This window comes from Monodon monoceros, unplaced genomic scaffold, assembly GCF_005190385.1.
Source record: "Monodon monoceros isolate NGI ecotype Baffin Bay Population unplaced genomic scaffold, NGI_Narwhal_1 Super_Scaffold_7, whole genome shotgun sequence".
In the NCBI taxonomy this organism is placed as follows: Eukaryota; Metazoa; Chordata; class Mammalia; order Artiodactyla; family Monodontidae; genus Monodon; species Monodon monoceros.
This window is the reverse complement of record NW_021703784.1, coordinates 23,934,608-23,954,205: the sequence shown is the minus strand read 5'-3', so window position 1 is coordinate 23,954,205 and position 19,598 is coordinate 23,934,608. Positions and strand designations below refer to the sequence as shown.

Below are 19,598 nucleotides of genomic sequence, written 5' to 3'. Positions count from 1 at the left end.
CCCAATTCAGTTCTTTATCCCCTATTTCCAAACTCAATGATACCACCACCCAACCTTAGTCACACAGATGGGGGTTCAGCCTCCGCCTCCTACTTCTTCCTTATTTCCCAAGATCAAGCCTTGCTTGTAATTTCCTAAATAAAATTAGAACTTATTTCCTCCCTTCATCTATACCTTATTTCAGACCCCTTTCTATTACCTGGCCTAGAAGTTACCAAATTGCTGTTTGGTGGAACCGGTTGTTAGACACTTCTACTAAAAAAGGACTCTAGAGTCAAATAGATTTGAGAATGGCTGTGTACCATATGCCTGCTGTGACGATCCAGAATGAACATTAGCCTACAGCAGCCCCGAGAAGCTGTACAGTAAAGAAACCTGATTAACTTTACTTAAGGAAGTTAATCCTTAACTTTACTTAAGGATTAACTTCCCTTCTGCCAGCCTATAAACCTTTCAGTAGGGACAGGAGAGGAGATGGCAGCATGAAAGTCCCACTCGAAAATAGAAAACACTGCTCCTCAGAACAGTGGGGCATAATTATCTCCAGGCTTCTTCAGCTTCCTCATCCATACTGACGTCAGTGGTCTAAAATGCCACCTGAACCTGTCCTTTCCATTCTTAGCTATTTTCTGGGGAAACCAGCTCCACGCACATGGATGGTTAAGGCCTGCTCTCCTCCTCCTCGCTGCCTCCTTTAGGGGCATTTGCCACTGCCTGGGGACACTTCACTGATCCTCCAGAGCCTGTGCCTGTGGCTCCGTAACACACCCCTCGCACGCTCACGACTCTGGACTTCTGCTGTCCTCTCTGCCTTGAGTGTCCTTGCCCTTCACCGGCTGACTCACCAGTTTCTCACGAGTCCTTTAAGACTTAGCTTAGGGACTACCTCTTTCGATGACTTTTTTTTCCCTCACAGCTCCCCCTCTTCTTCCACAAACACTGACTAAACGCCCTGAATATGCCTGTCACAACATGTCACGTGCAGGATGAGACATCTGCTGTGTGTCTTCCCCTCTCACTCGACTGCTAAAGGGCCAATGCTACATCTTCCTCATCGTTTCACTCCTCTAACACCCAATCCATGACTAATGGACTAACTAGTACTGTAGTAGTCCTCTTAGTAACAATCAGGCAGGACCTTTTAGAAGAAATCTGACACTCCAGCTTTTCTCTGATCTCACCTTTCAGTCTGATTGAACTAAAGACTTAGCTGTGCATGTTTTACTAGGGAGACATAATTTAATCCAGAGATGTGTCATCACATACTCTTACATACTCTGCCGTTTAAAAATTCTGCTTAGATGGGGGAAGGAGACAGGTGTGTTTTCTGACAGCCTCAATGTTTTGCACTTCTAGTGCTCACTGCTCACTGGCTTCTCTCTCGGTGCCTTCCTTAAACCCTTCTTCTCTTAACAAGGAAACAGGATAACAAAGTAATTAAGAGCCTGGGTTCTGCCTATCTGTGAAACAGAAACATAACCAAGGACATAGAGAATAGACTGGTGGTTGCCAAGGGGGAGGGGGTGGGAGAGGGTTGGATTGGGAGTTTAGGATTAGCAGATGCAAACTGGTGTATATACAGGATGGGTAAACAAAAAGGTCCTACATGGGACTTCCCTGGTGGTGCAGTGGTTAAGAATATGCCTGCCAATGCAGGGGACACGGGTTCGAGCCCTGGTCCAGGAAGATCCCACATGCCGCGGAGCAGCTAAGCCCGTGCGCCACAACTACTGAGCCTGCGCTCTAGACCCTGCGAGTCACAACTACTGAAGCCCGTGTGCCACAACTACTGAAGTCCATGCACCTAGAGCCCGTGCTCCACAACAAGAGAAGCCACCACAATGAGAAGCCCGCACACCACAAAGAAGAGTAGCCCCCGCTCACCGCAACTAGAGAAAGCCCGCGTGTAGCAACGAAGACCCAACACAGCCAAAAATAAAAAAATAAATAAATACATTTATTTTTTTAAAAGTGGATATATTTTTAAAAAACCAAAAAGGTCCTACTGTATAGCACAGGGAACTATATTCAATATCCTGTGATAAACTGTAATGGAAAAGAATATGAAAAAGAATGTATATAAATGTATAACTGAGTCACTTTCCTGTAGAGCAGTAATTAACACAACACGTAATTCTACTATATGTCAATAAAAAATAAAAATTTTAAAAACTGCCATAAAAATAATCACATAAGGGAGACTTCCCTGGTGGTCCAGTGGTTAAGACTTTGCTTTCCAATGGAGGGGGTGAGGGTTCGATCCCTGGTCAGGGAGCTAAGATCCCACATGCTTGTGGCCAAAAAACCAAAACATAAAACAGAAGCAATACTGTAACAAATTCAATAAAAACTTTAAAAATAGTCGACATCAAAAAAAATCTTTAAAAAAATCACATAAATCAGAAACAAATGAAACATAATAAAGTCCACACATTAAAAAAAAAAAAAAAGCATGGGTTCTGGTCACATCCCAGCTTCCCACTTACTTACAGCTGTGTAATTCTGGGCAACTCACATAATGTCTCCTCAGACTCCTCATCTATAAATGGGGATGGTAATAGTTCCCTACCTCATAGTGTTGCTATAATCCATAAACAAAGTTAAGTGCCTTGGTAAATGTTTGATGCTCTCTGGTTATTGTGAATTAAAATATGTCAATGGCTTCTGGCAATATGATTTATAATAGTTTGACATTTAACCAAATGGTAAAACTATTCCATTTATTATTTCCATCTCTTTTTACCCCTTACCCTGTTTTGTTGTTTATGTTTTCTCGCACCACAGAGTGTTAGTTTCAGGAGAGTAAAGGCTTTACATTGTTCACTGCTGAAAGCAATAGCACCCAGAAAAGTACAGTACATATGAAGCCCTCAGTAAACACTAGCTGAATGAATGGTGCAAAGTGCCACAAGGAAAAATACACCAAAACTTTCATTATAATAAAAAAGTATAGATAAATCTTTCTCTAATGGCTTCCAGTCAAGTATTTTAAAACACCATATACTATAATAAAAACATAAGTAATTTATTAAAATTTGAAGGCAAAAGCATAATTTTAAAAGATTTTAAAAGATTTAGACCTATGTTAGGCATGATGGAGTATGGATGCTTTCTTGAAATTCACAGTCAGATCCAAGAGTATCACTTTCAGAATGTTCTAGTAGACTGAGTTTACTTTTAGTTGTCTTTGATGAAACAGTCACTATTCTACTCTCTTTCTTAACAGAAATGTGTTTTTTCTAAGACTCACTTCTAATTGGTTCATTAAGCAAAGAATTATTTTGCCCAATTCCTTTGCTTTTCTGCTTTACAGGTGAGTCAGAGCAGGAATGCACGTCCTTCCCAGGTTGTTTCTTAGCAGAGTATGTTTTGGTGTATTCACCTGCTTTGGTCATTTTCTCTGAAGAAGACCTGCTATTTCTAGATAATTCCTCTTCTTTTCTTTGACTTCCAGTTCCAGAAATGATGTCTGCTGAAGGAGAACATGTTCTAGCAATGAAATCTTCAAAAGACTCCTGCCACTGCTCTGTGACTGGGACCCCCAGGTTGTCTTTGGAAGTTTCTAACGCCTCCTGAGTAGAGACTGGGACATGGAAGGCGTCAAGAGGCAAAGGAATCCCAGCATCACCTGTAATTTTCTGAAACTGGAGGGAAAGACAAAAGACAAGGCAAAAATTCAGTGATGAACAAAGACAACCATTAAAAAGTAGAGTTCAAAACTTCAATGTTACTCTGTGATCTTATTATTAACACAGTCAATTGATTATTCAGAAGACTTCAGAGGCATTTTTTTTCTAATTATATCTTGCCAAGTGATTCTCAACTTAACCTAGCTATATCCAAGGCTATGTCAGCTACATTTTCAGACTTTGGTGATTGGGGTAGTTATTACCCATTTCCTTTCCCTCACTAAGAATGAAACCCTACTCTGTAAGAAAAATTAATTTCTTTTCTATCCTCCAGGCACATGTAAACAATATATAGTTTGTGACCAGACTGTGTTCTCAAGCTGTCAGCTCCCAAGACCAGTCTGAGATTGGCTGAGGTGGGCAAAGGGGGCTCCAAGTAAGGTGGAGGAAAAGCTGACAGGTTTCCCCTCCCATTCCCATGACCAGGTGAGCCACTATAATATCTTACATATTAGCTATGTCAAGATTACTTTTTAAAAAAATTATATCAGTATGTGTACCTTCATTAGTGTTCCTTCATTGTATGCTGACTGCATACAAATAGAAACCTAGATAAAATATGAATAGAATAGACATTCATACAATTTAAAATTTGGAATATTTTCTGTAATGTTTTCTTTCTTCATTAAGGAGAGTTTGCTTTAACTCATAAATTTTCTAAAGAACTTCCAGTTTTCTTATGTACAACAATACAGTATCATGAAATGGGCCCACATTTACTGATCTCAGATTTGGAGAGGACTCCAGAGTCTTCTAGCTCCCGAGCATGTGAACTATTAGAGACTGACCATTATTATTTTCTCTCTGACTTGGTCATTTCCTTTTTGCTAATCACTCTTAGAATTATTAAGTGCTGTCCTGTCCACTTACTTGGAGATTTTGCGTTTGTACTGGGGCACTCTGCTTTGATTCTGATTTTTCTTCTTCAAGTGCCTTCTTTTCTTCTTTAGGTGGACTACTAACAGTAGAATTCATCTGGGGACAACCTAGTAAATGAAAATCTGACTGATCTATACCAGCCATTGTGGCCAGCTGCCCAAGCCTGGACCAAAGGAGGAAAGGAGAAAAGACAAAGGTTATTATAATCACATAAGAGCAGTTTAGATTTCCCCAGACCTACCATCATGAAATACTTCTAAAATCTTAAAAGCCAACATCCTACTCCAGACTACAAGTCTCTCTCTCCCCCAAATTCTCAGCCCTTTCCAGATTCATCCTCTAGGAGACATCCCACTGTCTCACTAGCAGCTTCAACATGTACCATGCACCCCGTCCACTGCCTGTCACACCTCCATTCCCACACTTCTTTACCACCTTTCCTCCAGTTTCCAAGAATGTGTTTGTTCCTTCCTTACCAACACAAATTCATTCACTGACAAAACACCACTCCATCAACTATCAATCTCCACTTCCCTCTTTCAGCAAAAGTGCTCCTGGTTGAGAACCACTGACCTATATCTTCCCTGCAGATTAATAATAATTTTTATGTCTAAGACAAAAATAACTTTAATTCAAACTTATCAAACAAGCAAAATAAATGAAAGATAGGAAAATTCTTATCCATTCCCGAATATTTTCAATGAAAACTGCCTTCAATTTAGTCTTTACAAAAAACTATACGCACTAATTACTCTGTCTACAGGTTACTCTTTTATAATGGGCTCCCCACTCTACCAAAGCAGGCTCCCCTATTTGCATTTCTTAAAAAATTTAATTCCTCATTTTAAAATGTCAACTATATTACCTATAATTACACTAAATTTGGCTAAATATGGCTACATAAGTGATGAAAATTGCTCCAGTTCCTCAGCAAACTACCATTATAGTCGCAAAGAGAAGAATGCCATGAAGAGAAATGAACTAACCCAGCATCTTTAAGGAGATCTAAGAAAGCATGCAACTTCTGAAAAGAATTCTCAATGCTGCCCAAAACACCTTCATCATCCAGGATCATGCTTGTCAATGAGTGGGCATGAAGGGCTTCAGACAAAGAGAAATTTATATTTCTTAACTGGGCATTTTCATGTTCCAGCTATAAAAGAAGACTGAAAATGCCTGACATGATTTTTTCTCATTGTCATCAAAAGTAGTCTTGTCTAGTTTCAAGGAACAAAACTAAAACACTCAAAATGTAATTAATCTGTAATTAACCTAACTCTCCACCAGTAAAGACAGAGACCATATCACATAATAACCAAAACCCCCAGGCACCCAGCAAAGTTTCCTGTATAACACTTAGGTGGTATATAAATAAAAGTTATCATTTTATTAATGATCTTTCACAAAAGATCACATTTCTAACTGGTTAAATTCATAATGGAGCCTCATTCCACATCAGAAAATTACCTGCTTTAAGTTTCCCTTAAATTAGAAAGTGAATTATAGAATCTGATTTGAACAAAACATATTACAACTCTGCTGAATGTTAAGAATTAACTTTAGTGAGCAAAATATCTAATGCTTACGTTTAAAAGTCCTAAATCATACCCAACCCAATTTATTAAATGTACGATCACCAAAATTGTTTTAGGATTCTTGAAAATATTCACTCCCGTGCACTCTTCCCCTTCCACTCATCACCTATGCACTTAAAACCCCCTATAAGCTCAACTCTAGTATTTCTCAGAAAAGCTGTTATGTTCATGATGCCCCTTTTGCCTTATATAAGCAGGTGCTCAACATTTATTGAATGAGTGTCCGCCAATCCAATGGATGCACTTTGGAAAATTCCTCCCTACGCTCAACCTATGATAAAGTATATTTATATAGAACTTTTTAGATTATGCCCTGCTTTCATGCACATTACCTAATGTAATTCTTATAGTATATAGTTTTATCTTTCATTGCATTCTTACAAGTTTTCCAATATCTTAAATTTATTTAAATTATTCACTTTCCTAATTTATTGCCAGGAGAGTCTCATCATGTCTTTTATGCTACTGTATATACAGTATATGCACAAAAAGTGCTTTCTTTAATCAAAGAATCATGAACATAAAATAAGCTAATGTCATATGAAAGCACACACACACACACACACACACAAAACGAGATTTTCACATTTTTAAAAACATGCTTTCTGGAATATAGATCATATGATCACTAAATACCAGTAAATGCAAAAGTCCATATGATACAACCAATTTGCAACATATTACAGTTTTAAAGTTTAAAAACTATGTGTATATGGCTTAAAATCAAATCAAAATAAAACCAAAACACTCTCAAAAGTATAAGAAATTGTTTGCCTCATTGACTCATTTATCAGCCTTAAGTCTTATTACTCTTTCCTCCTTTAACTGCTTTAGGCACTCCTCCAGTTTTTCCTAAACAGAGTAAATATTATAACTAATTCGTAGTATAATACCTAAAAGCCTTTCCAGCTATAGGTCTCATCAGGATTTAGGGGCAGAGCCAGAAGTGAACTCAGATTTTAGTCTGCTACTGGTAATATCATACCATGCTAGTGAAATGAATTATCAAAATCTATCAAATTAGCATAGTAAAGATTTATTTAAATTCCACTTTTTCCAATGGCAACCCACCATAAAAGGCATATGCGTATAACATAGCAAGTCAGAAATAAATAGTTAAGACCAAGAAAGAAAAATTCTATTTTTATTTGTGGGTCTCTTTATAGTAGGAAGTCCTATTAATGAACATGCTTAACATACCTGAATTGCATAATTGCAGATTCAAAAGCATTTTTTTTTTAAAGTAATCACTTTTAAAGCAATTTCCAGTCAAGCACTGTTCCTGGAGTTCCCTGGGCATTAAATAATCTAATCATCAAAACCCTAAGAGGGGGCTTCCCTGGTGTCACAGTGGTTAAGAATCTGCCTGCCAGTGCAGGGGACACGGGTTCGAGCCCTGGTCCGGGAAGATCCCACGTGCCCGGAGCAACTAAGCCCGTGTGCCATGACTACTGAACCTACGCTCTAGAGCCCCTGTGTCACAACCACTGAGCCCACGTGCCACAACTACTGAGCCCACGTGCCACAACTACTGAAGCCTGTGCACCTAGAGCCCGTGCTCTGCAACAAGAGAAACCACTTCAATAAGAAGCCCGCACACCACTACGAAGAGTAGCCCCCGCTCGACGCAACTAGAGAAAGCCCGTGAGCAGTATCAAACACCCAGCGCAGCCAAAAATAAATAAATAGGGCTTCCCTGGTGACGCAGTGGTTGAGAGTCCGCCTGCCGATGCAGGGGACACGGGTTCGTGCCCCGGTCCGGGAAGATCCCACATGCTGCGGAGTGGCTGGGCCCGTGAGCCATGGCTGCTGAGCCTGCATGTCCGGAGCCTGTGCTCCGCAACGGGAGAGACCACAACAGTGAGAGGCCCGTTTACCGAAAAATAAATAAATAAATAAATAAAATAAATTTATTCAAAAAACCCTACGAGGAAAGAACAATCACTAACTCCATGTTATTTTACAGATGAGGGAAACAGAGGCAGAGAAGTAGAGTAAGTAGAGCAGCACAGCCAAGGTCACACCACTAAGTAGCAGAGCCACACTGTGGACTCAGGAAGCTGGGTGCCATCCCTGTTCACAGAGGTGGTAGTCTTCCCATTCACCAAGATCAATAAAATAAAATGAACACTGATAAACTCTCTCAGGAGTTTTAGGAACTAAGACACTTCAGTCCTTGAAGTGGGGACACTGCTTGCAATGGGCAGAATTCTAACAGAGCCCCTAAGACTCCTACTTACTGAAGTACACAAACCTTCCACTTATCCAATCAAACCCTAAATCTGGGTCCTGCAGTGAAGGGATTTTGCAGATGGAATTAAGATTCAAAATCAGTTGATTTTTTAAGATAGGGAGATTATTCTAGGTGGATGTGACCTACTCAGGCACCCCATGAAAAGGACCTGAACTCTTCCTGAATTGAAGTACAAAAGGGAGGAAGGCTCTCCATTGCTGGCTCTGAAGAAGTCCAATGCTGTGGCAGGGAAGGCAAGCGAGAGGCCTCTAGGACCTGAGACTGTTCCCCCAACTGACAGCCAGCAAGGAAATGGGGACCTCTCTCCTGCAACTGCAGAATCTGAATTATGCCAACAAGCCGAAGAAGCTTGGAAGCGTTCTTTCCCAGAGCCTCTGGATGCTAACACAGCCAGACTGACATCTTGATTTCAGCTCTGTGACCCACACAAACTATGGTGAACATCCAACATTTGGAGCTCAATGTTTACACTTAAATTTCACGTGCTTTAACACTCTCAGGAGGGAACCACGTGTTTCAGTGTGTATCTGAGCAGGAAACCCAGTCACGCTGTGCCTGGACTTCTGACCTGCAGAACTGTGAGCTAGTCAAGTAGGTATTGTTTTCAGTCAGTAAGAGTGTAGTAAAAGAATTAATATTCTAATCAACCTCCAGGTTCGTGAACAAAATAAATGATTGTCATTGTTTTAGGCCGCTGTTTCGGGGTGGTTTCTTATGCAGCGATAAACAATCAGAATACCTATACTTATGAAAACAGTACGGTATATTTATACCTTTTAACTGCTCTGAACAATCACTTAAAGAATGAGGAACTCTATTATATGCCATCATTGGGAGAGGAGCTGGTATCACTTTCTGGAGAGTAGCTCTTGGTACCTAACAACAATCCTACATCAAGGGTTTACCCTAAGGAAATCAAAGATGTGGGCAAAGATTTATCTACCAACATGATGTCATAAGATTGTTTATAACCAAACCCTAGAAGAAAGCTAAGAGCCTACAAATTGGGATTGGTTTAAACAAACACAGCTCACCGTATGAAGGAATGCGCTATGAAGTCACTAAGAAAAGAATGACAACAGGTCTCAACCAGAGTTAATGAATGGGCTTCAGGAGTTCTACATTCAAAATATACCTGTGCGTTTTTCCTGGGAGATGATGCATAAGCTTAATCAAATTCTCTGGTGTAGAAGAGTATTTAGTGACATGGCAAAATATTTTTGATACTTTTTTAAGACAGAAGAGCAGATTAGGTGTGTGTACATGCAGAGGTGGCTTTTATTTCCTTCAAGAAGTTGTTCATTGTTTTCAAACATTTGCTCAACGAACATATATTTTTATATTCAGAACATGTTTAAAAAATTGAGAGTCTAAGAACTTCAAATTCTTTAATGTTTCATTACTAAAGCCAGTCAAGTTTTCAATGGGGAAAAGGGGAAAAAAATTGCAAAATTCCTCTACTTTTAATATAATGATTTAATCAATCTTCTAAAACAGATTTCAAAGAAATTCTAAACAAATAAGCAAACAAACAAAAAGCCCTCACCACAGTCAGAGGAAAGTAGACTAAAATTCCTGACTGCTTCTAAATAGCACATCAAAGTGCAGTTACATGAAATAGTTTCTCCCTCTAATGGAGGGAATTAGAAAACAGTGTTAAATTTTTGTGAAAAAGTGTACCCTCCTCCTACAAAGTATTAATAATTCATGTCCCTTACATGGAAATATGGCACCAAAAAAGTTAGAAAGTAAAATTGCTTGATATTCTATTACTTAAATAAGACTAATGATAAGGCTTTGGAATAATTTTCCTTCCTGTCATCTTCTCTCCTTCCTCCCTCTGTACACTGGCTAGGGTGATTTTTCTGGGACAAAGCTCCCATTATATTGGATAACAAATTTTATGTTCACCTTTTCTCCATTTAACATTGAAATCAATCATTTGTCATAATCAGGGGATTCATAACCTTGATTTTTTTGTGTGTGTGTGGGCTACAAAATATTCCACTGAGTGGGTTTACTGGTTAACCATGTTACACATTTAACTTCTTTCCAACTTTTCAATATTATAAGACAAAATAACCATTTTTATGCATGAAGGCTTTTTTCCATATTGAGAATAACGTTCTTACAATAAATCTATAAAAATGAGTTTGAGATCAAAGCAAATGAACATTTTTAAGGCTCTGAGGTACCTATCTCCAAACTTCTTTCCAAGATTTCTGAGATTTTATACTGCCATCAGCGATATATCACTTGATATATAACCTCTACTATAACTGTTGGCTTACTTCCTCATTTAGAGTGCAAGTTATTTGAAGATAGGCGGTGTATTTTATTAAGTGTTTATCCCCAGCACCTGTGCCTAGCACAACGTAGACGGTCAATAAATAATTGCTTAATAAGGAAAATCCCTGCCAATACAAGAAGTACGTGTGTGAAAGACAGACTGTGTGTTTTTCTCTAACTGGGTAGATGAAAACTTGTCATCTTCTTTAATGTGCAATTTTTTTGCTTATAATTAGTAATTAAATTTCTCTTTTAGATTATATTGTAAAAATTCAGATTCTCTGAGGCAAATGAGTCTGGCACTACCCATTAGCTATATAACCTTGGACAAGTTCTATAACTCTAGGCCTCAACTTCCTCATCTATAAAATGGAGATAAGCTTCCATATCACAGAGCTCTTGTGAGTATTACATGAGTTAAAACACATATAAAATTAGAAGAGTGCTTGGTGCACAGCATATGTTCAATTAATGCTGAATGAATGAACATGTGAACGCAAGCAGTAGTGAAGGGCTTAAAATGAAATAGTTCCATCCCACTCCCACATCCAGCACTCAAGAAGCAACCGGTTCTTTACTTAGTTTTTTTTTTTTTTTTTTTTGCGGTATGCGGGGCCTCTCACTGTTGCGGCCTCTCCCGTTGCGGAGCACAGGCTCCGGACGCGCAGGCTCAGCGGCCATGGCTCACGGGCCCAGCCGCTCCGCGGCATGTGGGATCCTCCCGGACCGGGGCACGAACCCGTGTCCCCTGCATTGGCAGGCGGACTCTCAACCACTGCACCACCAGGGAAGCCCTACTCAGGTTTTTAATTGTAAAATACAATATGCGTACTGAGAAGTGCACAGAACAAAACTGTCAATGTAACAAATAAAAAGAGAATACTTACATAACCAATACTCGAATCTGAAAGTATTGATACTTGTCAGCATCTCAAAAACCCCCATATCCTTTTCTCATCACAATCTCCTTCCCTCTTCCCGGTTAAACACCATCCTCATTTCTCCACAATCATTTCCTTTAACCTGCATGCATCCCTAACAAAAGAGTTTAGTTTTGTCAACATCTAACTTTATGTAGAGGATCATAGTTTATGAATTCTTTTCTATCTTATTTCTTTCACTCAACATTGGTTTAAAAAATTCATCCACGATGCTGCCTGTTGCTCTAGTTCATTCAATTTTATTGCTTGATAGTTTTCCCACTGTACGAATACACATAATTTATTTAATTTTTGACTCTTGATGGACATCTGGTTTGTTTTCGGTTTGTGCTAATGCAAATCATGGACAGGAATCCTGCTGTACCGGTTATTCTGGTGCATTTACACAGGGCGGGGGTGAGGGCTGCTGGGTCACAGGCTATTTATATACCTTCAGTTGATGGAGAGTGCTAAATGCTTTCCAAAGTTGTGTCGATTTATACTCCAGTATAAGCAGGGTAGAAGATTCCCATAGTACTCCAGGTCTACAATACCTGATACTACCAGACTTTATGTATTTGTCAATCTGATTGGCATGTAGTTTCATTGGTTTGGACTCACTTTTCTCTTATTACATAATGAAGTTGTACACTTTTCTGTGTTTACTGGCTGTTTGGATTTCCTTTTTTATGAGGTTTGCGTCAACTATTGGTATTTTTTAATTCTTATTTTATTATTCTTATTTATTTATTTTTGGCCGTTTTGGGTCTTCATTGCTGTGTGCAGCCTTTCTCTAGTTGCAGCGAGTGGGGGCTACTCTTCATTGCAGTGGCTTCTCATGTCGTGGAGCACAGGATCTAGGCACACGGGCTTCAGTAGTTGTGGCATGTGGGCTCAGTAGTTGTGGCTCGCAGGCTCTAGAGCACAGGCTCCGTAGTTGTGGCGCATGGGCTTCATTGCTCCGTGGCGTGTGGGATCATCCCGGACCAGGGCTCGAACCCGTGTCCCCTGCCTTGGCAGGCAGATTCTTAACCACTGCACCACCAGGGAGGTCCAACTATTGTTAGTTTGAATTCTTCTCCATTTCCAGGTAATACTCTTATATGACTATTTTCTGACTAAATTTGAGGCATTATCTGTTCACTTTCTAATTTACTAAGTAAGGGTTTAGTTCCTTTACACTCTTTCCTATGTCCACACTACTCAGTAAAGTTATGTCATCATTAGTTATTCCACTGCTCATGATCTCTTTGACTTGTAGTGATATACTTAAAAACTTAAATTGTTGATCAACTATAAACTCTCTCAATGTCATGCTTTGTAAAATGAGGACATTCATACCATTTTGCCTTTTTCTACCTCTTGTCTACCTTCCAAACCTAGCTTTTACGTTGTCAAAGCTGAAATTTATATTCTGTTATATGTGCAGTTAATTCTTCTGTTATTTGAGAGTCAGTAGGGAGTAAGGTTTAAGAGAACAGGCAGAGAGCCTAAACTCAAAGCCTCAATCCAACCCTAAATTACGTACAGCCTGGGCAAGTTCCTTCTCTGTCTTAGCTTCCTTTTCTCAAAAGTGGGAATGATATTAGCACCAATCTCATAAGGCTATTCAGAGGATTAAATGAGTTAATATATGCAAAAACACTTAGAGCCTAATATATACTTAGTACATACTGGTACACAATGCATTTCAGTACATACCAAGTTAATGCAAATACATACTAAGTATAGTTTATGTTAGTTATTTGTTATTACATGCAAGTTGACAATAAAAGCTGCAAACCAAGACAGTATTGCCATTATTACAAGTAAATTAATATTGCCAACTGCAGATGTACTGTGTCTCTGTGTATAGACTACACCTTGTTCTATACTGTGTCAGTGTCACTGCCCTTGTGCAGGGTGACCACATACCCTAAGCCTCCTTGGGCTGTTCCAGTTTATACATGTTGTCCTGATGTTACAGCATTAGAGCGCCTCCTTACACTATTGAAGTGTAAGGAGTTTGGACAAGTTCTGGTTTCGACAACAAATTAGATAGGTGGTCATTACCCCTGTATGTCACTGAAAAGGGGGACATCTATAGAGTCAAGTTCAAGTGGATTCTTCTCTTCCTCATCAATAGTAGGTTAAAAATCAACCATAGCTTAGTTTGCTTCATGTTTATGTCAGTATAGCCTTTTCTCCTCTGGAGTTCAAGTTCCTTCTCCTCTTCCTCTCCCTCCTCCCTTCCAACTGTGCCTAATACCTAGTAAGTACAATATGCCTCGAGGTGTTTCTAAGCTCTCAGTCACACAATCAACAGAAGCCTCTCCAATCTAGACCAGCTGCTCTCTGCACTGAATCCCCTATTACCTTCCTTCTTGGTTTATTGCCTCATTTTGCGCGATTATTTCTATAAATAGCTTAAGATGTAGCACAGGAGGTAAAATTTTCAAATTTCTTTGTGTACAAAATATCTTATTCAGCCTCCACTTATGACTGATAGTTTGACTGGATACAAACCCCTAGGGTGAAAATTATGAGGCTGAAAAACTTTGGAGGTATCTTTCTAACACCTTCCAGGATTCGTGGTGCTGATGACAACTATGATAAAGTCAGATTTTAACTCTTTTTTTTTAGGTGACCAGTATTTTTCTCTCTGGAATGGATGTATCCTCTCAGTATTTTATTCTATTTTAATTTATTTTTTCAGTATTTTAAAGTTTCACAATGAAGCGTGCCTAGGTATGTCTATTCTTGTTCACCTTGCTCAAAACTTGAGTAACTATTTTAAATCTGAGGCCTGATGTCCACTTTCAGCTGTGGGGGATTTTCTTGCCCTTTTGACAGCTTCCCTCCATTTTTTTTTTCTGGGTCTGGAGTTTCTAATAGTAACATGTTGGATCTCCCAGATGCAGCCTCTCTAACATATTTCTATCATATTTTCCATTGTGTCTTTCTTTTTTATATACTGAGAAATTTTTAATATTCCTACTGAATTTATTTCAGCAACCATATTTTCATTTCCAAGACACCTCTCTTGTTTCTGACCATTCTCTTTTTTTTTTTTTTTCTGACCATTCTCTTTTTAATTAACACCCTAGTCTTATTTTATAGTTGCTAGCTCTTTTAAACCTCTCTCAGGATACTAATTAAGGTATTTTCTTAAATTATTTTGTTCCCAAAATTGTCCCCGGTCCTACCAGGATATGTTTTCACTCTTTTTCCCCCTCTCTCATGTTGTAAGCTTTACTCAACTATCAGGCAAATGGCAGTTATTTCCTATTTAAGAATGAGCACAGAAAGCTCCCTGAAGTCAACGATTGATTGGCTTCTTATGCAGGAAGAAGCAGGGAGTAACTGTAATAGGATCCCCCCAAACACAGTTTTCTAGGGTGTAAAAACTCATACTAGCTGCCCTAGTTCTCGCCAGTTTCACTGTTTTCAAAATGAAATCATCTCGGGCTTCCCTGGTGGCACAGTGGTTGAGAGTCCGCCTGCCGATGCAGGGGACACGGGTTGTGCCCCGGTCCGGGAAGATCCCACATGCCGCGGAGCGGCTGGGCCCATGAGCCATGGCCGCTGAGCCTGCGCGTCCAGAGCCTGTGCTCCGCAACAGGAGAGGCCACAACAGTGAGAGGCCCGCGTACCAGAAAAAAAAAAAAAAAAGAAATCATCTCATTTCAGGAGCGTGAGGGCGGGGCTGGGAGTCCACTCCTCCAGACACAACCCTTCAATGAGCTCCCCTATTTCAGTCACACTTTTAACTAACTCCACCCTCTCTCCTACATGCACATCTGAGCATGGGGATACTTCTGCAGGTGGGGTCAGAATCCTCCTCAGTTGCGGGTGGTCCCTGTGCATATTCTAGGTGATGCTTTTCCTCTGTTCTACTGCTTCAGTTTCACTCTCTTCCACTTGTCTCCGTCTTTCAAAACTATGTTGAAATCTCTTGATTGTTGTGGGCTTACACATACTTAAACACTTTGATACCATCATTGTAGTGTATTGTCAAAACAGAGAAGAGCTGCGAGGGTTCTCAGTGCATTCTGAATCTGCTATTCTGTGGTCCCAGTGTTTAAACTTCTTAGGCTTCTCCAGTGTATATCATTGTTTTTAGAAATACAATCTCCTGGTCTACTCGTGAAGGAAATGAATACAACGCATCTAAAATGACAAGGAATGCAGGTTAGATGCTCTAGGGTCTTGTCGTACTCTGCCATTTACTAATAAACCACTTATGTGCTACAAATTGTAGGTGCTCATTTATAAAATGAAAGGGGGTAACTCTACATGAACTATAGATTTCTCCTACTCTAACATTTCATAATTTTCTAAGTTCTTTTCTTAAAATTTCTCTATATTATCATTAATTTTAATTAAAAAAATAAAAATCTAACTTTCTTTTTTGAACATCAAAGAGTAATTCCCATAGTCCTACAATAATGGGATAATTAGTTTTGAAACCTTTCACGTTTCATGTTTCATACGAAAATAAAATCATGTTAAATAATTTTTTAAAATTAAACATGGACTTTGTAGCACAAAGACAAGGTCCCCCCAAATGGTGTTCCTTTATTTACTAGAAATATTCAGCTCTGCTTTATAGTTGAAATAAAATAAATATATTATTTTTGAGGTGCAAAAATTTCTTATGAAAATCAATTTTTCTTTTCTGTCCATACAAACAAAAGTATGGAATGACATTAGAGGTCAGGTTTATTTGGTAATATAATGTAGCTTCTTGATATTTTTTATTTTAGGAAAGGAGAATATCAACATTGAAACTTTTTTCAGCTTTACTTTTATTTAAAATGAGACCCTATTTTCCTCTTATAAAAAGAGAGTTCAACTAGAACTGTCAATTTTCTCATCTGTAAAACAAGAGTACTGAATCAGCTGACTATATTCATTCAGAACTCAATTTCTTTACCTTATGATCACTAAGGTTCTCCCTAAATCTAATATCCTAAGGTTCTAAGGAAAGGAAAATATATTATTACCGACATGTTTTGATTTTTATTACTTAGAGTTCAAATGTCCACCATTCACCAATGTCCACCATTCACCTTGGTCTAAGCTTTAGGGAACCATTCAAGGGGATACAATGCAGATGGGAGGAGAACACAGAACCCTCACACAAGCTGTGCTGTGTTGCAATCAGGCTTCCGTTTGAAAAATAATCTTCTCTATAGCTTTAAAGTGATAACTTTGTACCGGCAATGCTTCTTGTTTCAAACTGATTTTCTCTGGCTCTTCCTGAACACTTTCTGAGGAATCATTGACCTCTTTGATTTCTGAGGAGGAAGGACTCTCTACTCTCACAATCACAGGAAATTCAGGTGGACCTGAGTGTCTGAAGAAGAAGATAGGAAATCACAAAGTTGTTACACTAAAGTGCAAAGAAAGAAGACAACTTTGTATAAAAGACAACACAAGCCAGATACCAAATATCCAAATATTAGAGGACGTTTAACAAAAGTGATCTGAGGTATCATTATTCATAAATGTCTCTCACTGCTCCTTAGTCTAAAACAGGCAATGACTAAGTAAAAGTACGTAACTTATTTTTGCTATGTTACTGTACAGACCTCTGTTGTACATGGTTAGGATTAGTAATGGGAATTGCCCATATTATTTTATGAAGTTTCTTTCACAGAAGCCAAGTGAAGATCCAAGGTAAACATTTTTTCTCAGTATACTGCAAATGAAAATTTTATTTTTCACTATCAGACAAAAACTGGAAGAAAATGTAGTTTTTTGGAAGAAAATACATCAGTAAAGGGACTGATAAAGAATCAGAAAAATAATCAGAAAGTCAATATATCTAAGCTGTGTATAATAGATGTTAGAATTTAAAAAAATTAATCACATAACCATGACAAATAACATACAAGGGAACTCCCATAAGGTTAACAGCTGATTTTTCAGCAGAAATTCTACAAGCGAGAAGGGAGTGGCATGATATACTTAAAGTGATGAAAGGGAAGAACCTACAACCAAGATTACCCTACCCGGCAAGGATCTCATTCAGATTTGATGGAGAAATCAAAAGCTTTACAGACAAGCAAAAACTAAGAGAATTCAGCACCACCAAAGCAGCTCTGCAACAAATGCTAAAGGAACTTCTCTAAGTGGGAAACACAAGAGAAGAAAAGGACCTACAAAAACAAACCCAAAACAATTAAGAAAATGGTCATAGGAACATACATATCGATAATTACCTTAAACATGAATGGATTAAATGCTCCAACCAAAAGATGCAGGCTTGCTGAATGGATACAAAAACAAGACCCATATATATGCTGTCTACAAGAGACCCACTTCAGACCTAGGGACACATACAGACTGAAAGTGAGGGGATGGTAAAAGATATTCCATGCAAATGGAAATCATAAGAAAACTGGAGTAGCAATACTCATATCAGATAAAATAGACTTTAAAATAAAGAATGTTGGGCTTCCCTGGTAGCGAAGTGGTTGAGAGTCCACCTGCTGATGCAGGGGACATGGGTTCGTGCCCCGGCCTGGGAAGATCCCGCATGCCATGGCGTGGCTAGGCCTGTGAGCCATGGCCGCTGATCCTGTGCGTCCGGAGCCTGTGCTCCGCAATGGGAGAGGCCACAACAGTGAGAGGTCCACGAACTGCAAAAAAAAAAAAAGAAAAAAATAGAATGTTACAAGAGACAAGGAAGGACACTACCTAATGATCAAGGGATCAATCCAAGAAGAAGACATAACAGTTATAAATATATATGCACCCAACATAGGAGCACCTCAATACATAAGACAACTGCTAACAGCTCTAAAGGAGGAAACCGACAGTAACACAGTAATAGCGGGGGACTTTAACACCTCACTTACACCAATGGACAAATCATCCAAAATGAAAATAAATAAGGAAACAGAAACTTTAAATGACACAATAGACCAGATAGATTTAATTGATATTTATAGGACATTCCATCCAAAAACAGCAGATTACACTTTCTTCTCAAGTGTACAGGGAACATTATCCAGGATAGATCACATCTTGGGTCACAAATCAAGCCTCAGTAAATTTAAGAAAATTGAAATCATATCAAGCATCTTTTCTGACCACAACGATACAAGATTAGAAATGAATTGCAGGGAAAAAAATGTAAAAAATACAAACACATGGAGGTTAAACAATATGTTACTAAATAAACAAGAGATCACTGAAGAAATCAAAGAGGAAATCAAAAAATAACTAGAGACAAATGACAATGAAAACACAGCGATCCAAAACCTATGGGATGCAGCAAAAGAAGTTCTAAGAGGGCACTTTATAGCTATACAAGCCTACCTCAAGAAATAAGAAAAATCTCAAATAAACAATTTAACCTTACACCTAAAGGAACTAGAGAAAGAAGAACAAACAAAACCCAAAGTTAGAAGAAGGAAAGAAATCATAAAGATCAGAGCAGAAATAAGTGAAATAGAAACAAAGAAAACAATACCAAAGATCAATAAAACTAAAAGCTGATACTTTGAGAAGATAAACAAAATTGATAAACCATTAGCCAGACTCATCAAGAAAAAGAGGGAGAGGGCTCAAATCAATAAAATTAGAAATGAAAAAGGAGAAGTTACAACTGACACCACAGAAATACAAAGCATCTTAAGAGACTAGTACAAGCAACTCTATGCCAAAAAAATGGACAACCTGGAAGAAATGGACAAATTCTTAGAAAGGTATAACCTTCCAAGACTGAACCAAGAAGAAATAGAAAATATGAACAGACCAATCACAAGTAATGAAATTGAAACGGTGATTAAAAATCTTCCAACAAACAAAAGTCCAGGACCAGATGGCTTCAAGGTGAATTCTATCAAACATTTAGAGAAGAGCTAACACCCATTCTTCTCAAACTCTTCCAGAAAATTGCAGAGGAAGGAACACTCCTAAACTCATTCTATGAGGCCACCATCACCCTGACACCAAAACCAGACAAAGATACTACAAAAAA

At 38.6% G+C, this 19,598-nt stretch overlaps 1 protein-coding gene and 1 pseudogene across 1 annotated transcript in view; one reads left to right on the top strand and one right to left on the bottom strand.

Moving 5' to 3' along the window:
* The window catches only part of LOC114887517 (centrosomal protein of 78 kDa-like), a 62,064-nt gene extending 58,388 nt beyond the window's left edge, over positions 1-3,676 (top strand). Inside the window, 1 exon segment of the mRNA XM_029209338.1 lies at positions 3,455-3,676. The gene's annotated coding sequence lies outside the window, so the exon portion shown is untranslated.
* Positions 2,339-19,598, bottom strand: part of LOC114887516 — a 31,676-nt pseudogene continuing 14,416 nt past the window's right edge.